Source organism: Solea solea, chromosome 11 (assembly GCF_958295425.1).
Source record: "Solea solea chromosome 11, fSolSol10.1, whole genome shotgun sequence".
Taxonomy (NCBI): domain Eukaryota; kingdom Metazoa; phylum Chordata; class Actinopteri; order Pleuronectiformes; family Soleidae; genus Solea; species Solea solea.
In genome coordinates, this window is record NC_081144.1 from 23,005,733 (window position 1) to 23,015,794 (window position 10,062).

The following is a 10,062-nucleotide window of genomic DNA, read 5'->3' on the forward strand; positions in this document are numbered from 1 at the left end:
CAACGCTAATTGTTAGACGGCACCTCATTCCCAGAATGTAAACAGTGTCCACCATCTTTGCTAACAGTTATGCTAACAGGATACGCTAACAGGACGCATACAAAGCTAAATGCAAATCAGTGAAGTATTCCTTTAAGTAAATGTTTAGGAAAAGTTCTTAATCCGGGACGGCCCAGTCCGATCCGTAAACATACTGGATTTAAAACTGCATGAACGTCACTCATTTGCGTTCCGAGATACTCGATCTGTCGACTCGATGTTTACAAAGATTTATTCCACAAGTTGTATTTTTGCTACAAAGCCTGTGATCGGGCTCGTGTGTCAAAGTGAGAGAGCGTCATTGTAACTGTAGCAGCTTTCCTTTGTTAAACTACTTCAATTGAAAAGGAATTGGTTAAAATGATGTGGCACTGTATAATTTCAATATTTTTAGGCCAGATATATGGGGATATAAAAACCTGCACAGTTTGCACTTCTCAACAGAGTCGATACTGTAAAATATCTGTGCTTAAAATACAGTTCCATTTCTTTGGCTTTTTATTTTTAAAGAAGGATGTTTTTCATGTGTTAGAAACAATGGAATTGCCTATAAATATGTTTAAATATAACAAATAATGAGTGTTTTAGTGATTTTTTTTTTTTTTTTTTAGCAACAAACTTTTAAAAACCAGGAAAGGTAATCACAGATATCTCATCACAATATGACGATATCCAAAAAGACCGTATTTTCTGTCATGTCACGATATAGAGTAGATATAATATCGTCATATTTCCCAGCCTGAGGTGAAACCTTCAGGAAATCCACGGCTCCAGTTGCTACTGATTGACGGACCTTTGGATTCTGCCTGCATGGTCTTTTTCCGTAGAACTCGTGGAGGTCACAGTGTAGATTTCCGTGAACCTGTAATCCACACTCGCACCGACATGCGCCGTCACGTAGATTAAATAAACCAACTCAAATTAGATGGATATACAAATGTACCACAAGTACCTTCTGCATGTGAACCAGTACACTGATGTAGACATACAGTATTACGCTTGACCGACTCATTGCATACCAAGCTATTTCTGCGAGGAGACTCGTCGACGCCCATTTGTGCCGATAACTTGTGCAGCCACTGCAGTGAACTCTAGATTAAACTGTGTGATTGTTCACCTCACCTCTCCATCCCCATCCTCCTCACACCCTCAAATAAATAAAAGCCTTATTGTCATGCACTCACGAGTCTCTCTGTCTTTTTGTTTTGGTGTAGCAGACGCGGGTGCTGTCACAGGAAGTGCGATTGGAACACATAACAGAGTGAGATAATCAGATAATATAAATAAATGAAACACCATGACAGTAAAACCAGTGACTGCAGTGTGAAAGGACGCCACTAGAGGGCGGCACAAGCTCTAAACTTGCTGTGACCTGCATCATGTTCTGACATAACCAGAGATAATGGACTGCAAGAGTAAAGATTCAATAAAAGACAAAAGCAATGTGGATATTTACATGTGTTTTGTATTGTTGAGGACTCAGGTGTACCTAATAAAGTGGCTGAGGAGTCTATATTTATTTTAGAGGCTGTGACTGTTGTCCATCCATAAGCACAGAGGATATGGTCATTTTGGGTCAGAGTAATAATAATAATAATAATAACAATAACAACAATAATAATAATAACCTTCATTTATATAGAACTTCTCTAAACAATGTTACAAAGTGCACCACAAATGAGTAGAGACACGGGTATAAAATGATAAAACTAAATCCTAGGTTTTGTTAAAAATTGGTAACGTATTTTGTTAAACTACTGGCTGAGGTGTATTTATTCATTTTTTAAAGTTTTGATTTAAAGGAAGCTACTGACTCTGCTTGTCATATTTTCTCTGGCAGGGAATGAATGTCTTATTATTACCATTATAAAAATGATTGCTATTATTTATGTATACTGTATAATATCACTGTCAGCTGTGCCTCAGCCACATGTTTTCATTATAACATAATATTAAGTGTTGGGTTGCATGTAATCGATGATGGGGCCCACATGTGGCCCGCGGGCCGTCAGTTTGACACCTCTGATCTAGAGGATCCAGACTATTAAAAGAACAGAGTGCCTGAGTCTCAGGGTGCATGCTGCCTCTCTCTGTCCCGACTGAACTTAAAACATGTCCACCATGAAACAGACCAATTAAATCACTGTTCATTTGTTTGCACATAAGACTTTTTATGAGGCTTTAATTTTGTTTTTATTGTTTGAAGAATTTTATTTTAGTCGTTGGTCAGCGCCGCTGCCTCAGGTCATGTGACATGGAATAAAAATGTTTTTTATGAGTTTTGGAACATAAATAAATCCATATCTATGTGCAATAACAGTCCAGAGTTGCACAGTCTCTGCTGTACTTGACGTCTAATTCACATTATTGACTGATTATTTTAGAGTTGTTGAGTTCTGTAGATGTCCACTGGAGGGCAGTATAGGTACTGTCCCACCGTGGTCTTCATGGTAGATGGTGAAGTTGCAGGTCAGCTGAAATAAGTGTGTGTGTGTGTGTGTGTTTACAGGTGTTTTACGACTTTCAAATGAAGACGTATATGTCTTCATTTGATATATATATATATAAACCAAACCTACTAAAATTAAACTAAAACTGTTTCAATCTCGGTGATTGTGTGTGTTACTTAAAACATTAATCATTAATCAATCCAAACAACTGTCTAAAAAGCCACATTAATTAATTTACTAAGAAATGCAGTTCCGGAAATGTTAGTGCAATCCAAGCACCGTTCAATTAACAAATTCATTTTCTCATCTACTAATTGATTAAAATGACCAACTCTTGGGTTTGCAGTTCCACTGAAAATACATTAAAATGTAAATGTTTTTATCCAAAGTGACTCACAAAAGAGGAATAAGCAAAGGGCAAAGATCTCCACCTCTAGTACAAAGCTATTTTTTACAACGTTAGTTAAACTAATTAAACCCTAATTAAACTCTTTTCTTCATTGAACAGCTGATGACAAAATAAAATGTAAAACTATAAAGTATGTAGTCTACTGTGTGTGTGTGTGTGTGTGTAATCTGTGTGTAATCTGGGCAGGAAAGGAAAGTTTTTCCTTCTGTGTTCATTTATTTTTCAGAAAGTGAAGAGAGTGAACGTCCACGGGCAAATCTGTCGCCAATTTAATTCTTCGGGAAGTGACCGCCCACCAGAAAGAGGTTTCGTAGCGTAAGATGTAACTTTTTTTTGCCGATGAAATATTTAAATAATACATATAAAGCTGCAGTGTGTAACTTTTGTTGCAGTTTATTGCTGCTGTTGTTATTCTGGTCTTCATGAACGGGAACGATGTAACATTATTTGTACGCTGCGTCCTTCATCTGAAAACAGGCTCTGTCACTGAGGGAGCATTTGTGTGTATACAGCAGCAGAGCAGGGGTGGGCGGAGACGAGCAGCATTTATCTGAATGATTTAGGGAAACTTTTCATGGGCTGCTTTGTGCTTTCATTCATACTCCAGCCTGCTCACAGCCGTCTTGCTTTACTCGCGCAATATTCCTGTTGCCTCTGGTCAGCATTGCATGAACTCTTTTGACACTGATTGAATCGAACAGAAACCTGTTTGAAAGTTCCGACTTTTAAAGTCACGTTTAAGTTAATATTCACTCACTCATTTCTTCTTGCTTTTCAAGAAGCCAGCCTGAGAACTTCCGCTAAGCCGCCGGCCAACGACGCAGAAACGTCAGTCGGTGTCTGCGAGTGTTTAGGGACAAATTATAGCGCACAGCCTCCGCTAAGTTTTATCATTGGTCGCTAAACCCGTTAAAATGTCAACGTGGACATGTTGAATCCTCTAAAAGTCGACCGTTTTGATCAATATTGGAAACTTTATTTGCTAATGTTACCTAAATAAGTCCAAGTTTCCCTAGAAATAAGGTAAATGCTCTGTATTTAGCGCTTTTCTCGTTTTGATGACCGTGCAAAGCTGCTTGATGCTACAGTTTTTCCGTTCACCCATTCACTCACTCTTTAATACCTATTCACACAGCTGTCAGGAGCAACGTGGGGTTAAGTGCCTTGCCCAAGGACACGTCGGCGTGTAGTCTAGCGGGAATTGAACCTACAAGATGACTCCCCTCCGATCGACAACTGAGCAGAAGTGAAGGAACTGGCACCGGAACTGAGAGGTTGATAAATTGAATTGTGAGACCAGTGAAATAGTCATTAAGACTATTTAAGATGAAATGAAGATGAAAGATTCGAGTTCCTGATCAGACACCAAATCAATGTTTGTTAATGATCTGATTAGCAGACATTTGTGGTGCGCGTGAAGCCGCCGAAGCGTGTCATCTGACAGGAAGCGGGCGTCTCTACCTCCTGACAGCAGCAGCAGTCAGAGGAGACGCTCTCCGTGTCCACATATGTTTTTCAGTTCCACTCAGTTGCCCATTAGTGTTGTGTAATGACATGGACGCCAGCCGACAGCCGGAGGTATTAGTGATTAATCGCGTGCGTTTCTCGCCTATTTCGGCGCCATCGCAAACGATCATTGACATGTTTTCCACTCGACTCACGGAATGTTTAACTGTTTGGAAGAAAACAACTCATGTGTGGATGGTAATGACCCCCTGTTCAAAGTTTCAACATGTTTGGAAAGAAAACAGCGGGGTTAATATTTCGCCCCCTCACTGACCAACCGCTCATTGAAGTTCTGGCTCAGTCATCTATCTATCTATCTATCTATCTATCTATCTATCTACCTACCTATCTATCTAGTTATGTCTTTATTTTTTATGTAGTTCTTCCTTTTCTGTCTAGTATTTTCTTTCTTTCTTTCTTTCTTTCTTTATTGTGTTTATATTATTATATTATTATTTTGAATATATTACTAGTTTGATCTATAGGTCCATGCATCAAAGATATTTACTGACATAAAGGAGCGTAGAAAATGATTGCAGGTCTAGTTTCTTTAAGAGGATCCTTTAAAAGTTTACTTTTATATCGTGAAGAATGATTTATTTTACAATTACAAATTGTCTCCTTGCTTTATTCATTAACAGGAGATAACATTAGGTTCTGTTTTTATATATATTTTTTTAATCATTTTCTGTTGCTGGAACAACAGAAAATAAAAATAAAAATCCGTGTCTTCAAACAGTCGTATATGCATGAGTATATATATAAAAAAGAGATTTCAAGCATGGAAGGAATTTTTACATTTGGGAGGGAGAATGCAATCAGTAACGCGGCGCTCGCAGAGGCCTCCTCGGGTGACAAATTGAAAGTGTCTCGGTCTAGTTTATAGCCCTGATCAGGTCAAACGAAAAATATTGGAGGTCTGGGTGAGGAGACAGGCCCGCCTGGTGCAGATAAATGGACTGATCATTTCTTATTGAGAAACAATTCCTAAAAGGTAGTTTACTGTGTGACTGGGGAAGCGGCGAGCGGAGAGCAGAACACGCACCCACTGCTCCCTCCCTGACCCTTCCTCCACTGCCGGAATTAAATGGATAGAGAGAACGCGTGTTTCTGATGGCACTCCTCCGCCGGAGAGACACACCATTTGTTATGAAGTAGGGGTTCTGATGAAGTGTAGGGAGCTCCTCTTTCTTCCCCCCCCCCCCCCCCCATCCTTCCTTTCTCAGGCACTACAAGGCCGGCCTTCAGTCTGCTTCACATGAAATGGATGGAAGGAGCCGATTGAATTTTACACTCGCCTGGTCATGATTAATGTGTTTGGTGTGAGGCCGTCTCGGCAGTGGAGCGCCGCCTCCACTAGCTGGTGCTCGAGCTCCTCCGCGTGTGCAGCGTGGTGACTTCACACAGGCGGTTACTGTAGTTTTGTTCAGGAAACTGTGGCTCTCATCAAAGCCCACAACCCCCTTTTTTTTTTCTTTTTTCTTTTTTTTATCTTTCCCTCTTCCCCCCTGTGTTAATAGAAAATCTCTGCTGTTGACCACACTCGTTATTACTTCACGGTCAGTTTCTCGGTATCCTCTGTACCCAGTGCTACTTGGCAGCCTGCGCTGTAAATGTCAATTTAACACTTAACCCATCGTTAAAGAGGGTGAGAGGCCTAATAAAAGTTGCCAGGTCATCTTAGCGGGTCTCTCAACACACGCTTGTGGTGCCGTTTTACTTATTCAGACCGGGAATTACACCAGGAGTGAACCATTTGTCTTTGAAAGACGTCGTTCTCCTTGTTTTCTGCCTTGTCTGTTTGTGAGCAGCACAAAAGTAAAAGGCTGGATTTGGATCAACTTTTCAAGGGATGTAGCAGAGCTGAGTGATTTGGCTTCTAAATAATATCTGGATATTTATACACTTATTACCTTTAGTTTCAGATAATATCTGCTTTGGTTCTTTGGCTTTCTAATGTCAAATAAAGGATATTTACGTGTGTTAGAAACAACAAAATTGCCTATAAATACGGTCCAATTCGGCTAGAACACAAATAATTAGTCTTAGAATTAAAGAAGTGTTATGAAGTGACTTCAAAAAATTGCAACAGGCTTTAAAAGCAGGACAATTCATCAGAGATACTTTAACACGATGTGACGATATCCAAAAGACCCTATATCTTGTTTCACGTCATGATATAGATATAATATCTACATATCGACCCAGCTCTAATCTTGATACAAAGCTGGACACAGTTGTGTTTCCCCTGAGCTCATTTCTGTGTGTTGCCAACGCTGACGATGCATTTTAAATACTGTACTGTACTCTAGAATAAGATAAAATATAAATAATCTCTATATTCTAGCTGCTGAATTTCTTAGCTTGTTCAGTGTTCAATAAAGGAGCATTTTACATGAGTGTGAAACTATGAATTTGGCTTTAAATATGATCAAATTCTGTGAAGGTGTAAAATTGTCATTTATGAACATTTATTTTTAAATCCCCCAAAATACCAACAACCAGGGAATGACGTCACCGATGTCACATCATGATATGACGAGATCCAGAATCTAAGACAATATCTTGTCTCATGTTACAATATCAATATAATATGAATTTATTGCCCGGCCATATAGGATATAGTTTATGTCTATTCTCTATCAGACTGCACACTTTAATCCCAATTCTGTTTAGGATAAGATACAATTAGGATTTGATGTTAAATGTAACTTCTTTATTGTTAACATAACACCAAGGGTTAAGAGTTAATGGCTCTTTTAGACTGATTTACTCTGTATAAATGTCACATTACAACAGCGGGACACAACAGAGTTTTAAAGAAGAGGGAGGTAGTTTTAGTGCGGTCTGCTCTTCCATCAAATACCACCTGTCTTCAGTCCACTGTTCCATAGTTATATATATATATATATACATGTGTATGATCACCAGTCTTTCCACGGCGCCAATTCTAAAATACCCATAACCTTAACCTTTCTCTTCAAACACAACTGTTTGACTTGTGACTCCTTAAAACGAGCGTCAACCTTCTTTTTCTCACCGCAGATTAAAACTTTTAACGTCTATGCGTAAAAAAAGGTCACCACAGACGACTGCAAGTACATGGAAAATAAACTTCGGCAGCGATAAGCGATAATTGTATTATTCGACAATAAAGCCGGTATCATTGAGCAGAGACGGGTCCGGACTGAGCTCTTGAAAGTATCTGGTGATAAGGGACCCACACTTTAATAGCATTAATGGCAGCAAGGCGGGAAGGAGCGCACTGGATTTACAGGAGTGTCTTAGATGAGGGATCAATAAAGAGGTAACTGAGTGGATGAGCCAGACTAAGCAGGAATTGGAGCAGGTTTAATTTTGCATAAATAATGTACAGTGTGAGTGGAGGAAAGGGGATGGAGGTAGAGCAGCTATAGACACCACCTCTGTTCCGATGCACTTTATTTCATTTCACCTCCAGCACATTTTCCATTCATAATTTGAAATGTTGGCGTTCTCTGCTGTCGTATCGCACAGATTTGTTTAAACACTTACAGTCCAGCAGAAGCCCTGTGAGTGGATTGCATGTGGCTCTGCTGGAACTCGCCGCGCATCCTCCTCCTCCTCCACAGTCCAAACCCTGCTTCAATCATCGGGACGTCAGCCGATGATGGATGGAGCTGTCCCGCTCCAGGTTGTCGTAGCATCTGTTGCACAGTGGTCGCAGTATCCCGCTCTGTGGAGGCTCACACACGCACACTGACGTCGTCGTTGCTGCTGCTTGTGTGGAGATGGCTCGCTTTTGTTGTGTAATGACGGAAAAAGGAGAAAGATAAATCTGCCATTCATGCACAGTCCCTCTATGGTTTGATGGCTTGATGCCTTTTTTTTTTTTTTTATGGAATTCTTACTTTGCTCTTCTCCCAAGAATCAGAGAGGCATTAATATATAAATCAAAGAAAAGGAAAAAACAAATGAGAGTAGAGATATTGCACACTTGGTAGTGTTTGGGATTTGGACTTTTTCTTGTCTGATATGTTACTGACACAGTATTACAACTCTGAGCATCCACCGATACTGATATCGCCCATTTTTAAACCTAACAAACAAGCTGGATCCATGCATGTTCTCCATGTGTTCTTCTCCCACAGTCAAAAAGCATGCTAAGGCTATAGGGCACGCCACACCCGCCCATAGGTGTGAATGTGAGAGTGAATGGTTGTTCATCTCTGTATCAAGATAGCAAGAAACTTGGGTGTCATGATGGACGACCAGTTGACCTTTACGGATTGTGTTGCTTGTGTCGCCCGGTCATGTCGCTTTGCACTATTCAATGTAAGAAAAATCAGACTGTGCCTAACTCAATAGGCTCCACAGCTCCTAATACAGGCCCTGCTAACAAGGCCTACCGAACTGTGAAACCACTACAGATGGTCCAGAACGCGGCAGTGCGCCTGGTCTTCAATCAGCCTTAAAGGGCACATGTCACCCCTCTGTTCATGGAGCTCCATTGGCTACCCTCAGATCACTGATGCTAGCCTACAAAGTGCTTCATGGGTCTACTCCCGCTCTCCTGAGGCTTATGTTACCCCTCGACTACTCCGTTCATCAAAGGATTGTTGTCTGGCGGTGCCAACGTGTGTCGCTCCTCGCTGGTGGAATGACCTACCGAGCGCGACCAGAACAGTGTGTCTTCACGAAGCTCTTGAAGACCTAACTCTTCCAAGAGCATCTTCTGTCCTAGCACTTACCCTACCCCTACCCCCTCCTTCTGCACTTGCATCCACCTCGGCACTCTCACCCTCCAACAGTCCACTGTTCCTCTCTTGTAAGTCGCTTTGGACTTACAAGACCTGTCCAGGGTGTGACCCTGCTTTGTGTTCTATATCAGCTGGGATTGGCTCCAGCAACCCTGCAGTGACCCTCATGTGGAGAATAAAGCTGTAGACAATGATAGAGACAAAGAAGCCTCCGAGCCTTATCAGTCATTTCAAAAACACAATGTTAAAATAAATTTAAACCTGTTCCATTTCACAATTTACAGCCTAGAGGTGCATTGGACCATCCCAAGTAATCACCACATGGTCCAGCAGAGGGAGCTCTGAGTGACTTCAATTTATCGTAAGTCTGCTGAACACTCGAGGATAATTGACCAGATTTCAAGCCCGATCTGGTCCTTCCGACAATCGTGGTTGCGGTCGTGAGTTTGGACCGATTTGAACAGATTATCTGGTCTAATAATTCTGTAGTGTGGGGGGTTAACGGGTGTGATTTTAACATCATCGTACATCGGACGACCAACCTTTGGTTTAAAACCGTAACTTGTAGAAGCCAAGTTCTTAGTGATGACTTCATCCACACTTTTTGTACGTTTCTCAGCACAAAACATTGTGCACACAACAGCTATTATTAACTGACGCCGCCAAAAGTATGTGCCTCCATGTCTGTTTCACGTTAAATCTGTGAGATCCCAAATCCTTGGAATCTACTCCCTGAAATAGTTTGATTAAACTCCACATGTCTGGTCCTGTACGCGGTTGGATAGAGCTACAACCAATCAGACCAATGATCCAAATGACATATGCAGAACGACGGAAAACCTGTCAACAACAGCCAATGTATACAAAAGCTGCCGGACATTGACTGCTAGGAGGCCCCAGGCCAATAAAGTTATTTTTA